Here is a 1551-nt window from a genome sequence, read left to right on the forward strand (position 1 = left end):
TACATTTAAAGATTTGAATCATTTCAAAATTACTCCAAATTTTGTATGTAAACTTGAAAAACTTTGAATACCAAAGTTGATCCTTATAAAATAATATCCAACTTTGCTTTTTGCCTCAACCCCAAATTCCTCATGGATTTTGAATTAGTTAAAAGGGGCAAAAAGGACTTTTATAATTTGAATGTGAATTCAAATTTGATTTGTCTTCCTTTTACTTAGATTTTGATTTTTGACCAGTAACATGGCCCATTAGGGTTATTTGAGTCAAAGGACATATGACCTCACATGATCACATGAAATTTAACCCCTGTGGTCATGATCTGTATTTAGGGTTTTTGAAACACATCACATGAAATAACAACATTATGAAATAAACCTTATTTAGTGAATGCATTCAAAACTTTATACTAAATGAATGCTTTGCAATGCACATGATGACATGTCAAATTTTAGTATTAGGTCAAAACACCAGAGGTGTTACAAGCATCCAATGCAAACTCAAGATGCCAAGATGATGAGCAAGAATAAAGATGAAAAGAAAGATTATGCTCACATCAAGTGCTTCAAGTGTGGAAATACGGGACACTTTATCTCTAAGTGTCCTACCAAGCTTGAGAAGAAGGCTCAAGCAATCCATGAGAGATAAGGCAATGGGAAGCACCATATGAGCAAGAAAGAGAAGGCTCAATCAAAGAGAAAGTGCTACTCATGTCAGGAAAGGGGACACATGGCACATTCATGTTCCCTAGGTAACAATTCTAAGCCTATTTCAATTATTGATAATAATATGCTTAGAAAGGGTGGCAACGGTACCTCGTTGGTTGCAATTGCAAAACATCCCACTACTCATACTAAGGCTATGCCTAAGTATGTTGCTCCTAACTTAAGAGGACCCAAACTTATTTGGGTACCATCAAAAAGTGGATGATTGATTGTAGGTACCATCGACATTGGAGACTTGATTCAATTGATTTTATATTGATCATCATATGTTGAGTCAAGATATGAAGCCTAGTGCACATCCAAACCCAATGCCAAGTGAAAATTGAGTAAAGTCCAAGTGCTATCAACATACAAGTGTCATATTTAAGTTGTGGTGATTTATTGGATTATTTGATGGCTTGCAAAATTATTTGAGTTGAAGCTTGCTAGTTGGATGATCATGAGCTAACCAAGATATATCTCTTGTTGATCATTTCATTTAGATGCATATGAGTTGATTGAATTGGATAAATATGCAATGTTGCTTGCTATAAGATGATTGAATGGATAATTGCTTATTAATCAAGTTTGGATTGATTTGTGTTGGGTAAATTCATGAGATGACTTTTAGTGAGTGTATTGAATGGATTTATGTCTTGTGAAAGTATTCAAACAAGTTAATTTTAAGTTTGATTCATATTTGATAAAATATAGCTCAAGTGATTAAAATCTATCCTATATTAAAAATCTAAGTGAGCTGTGATCTTAGCCATGTTTGAGTGACCAAAACTTATTGGATTGGCATAAAAATTGGTGTACATGCTCTAGACTTATGGTATAAGATTCTGT

This window comes from Miscanthus floridulus, chromosome 5 (assembly GCF_019320115.1).
Source record: "Miscanthus floridulus cultivar M001 chromosome 5, ASM1932011v1, whole genome shotgun sequence".
In the NCBI taxonomy this organism is placed as follows: domain Eukaryota; kingdom Viridiplantae; phylum Streptophyta; class Magnoliopsida; order Poales; family Poaceae; genus Miscanthus; species Miscanthus floridulus.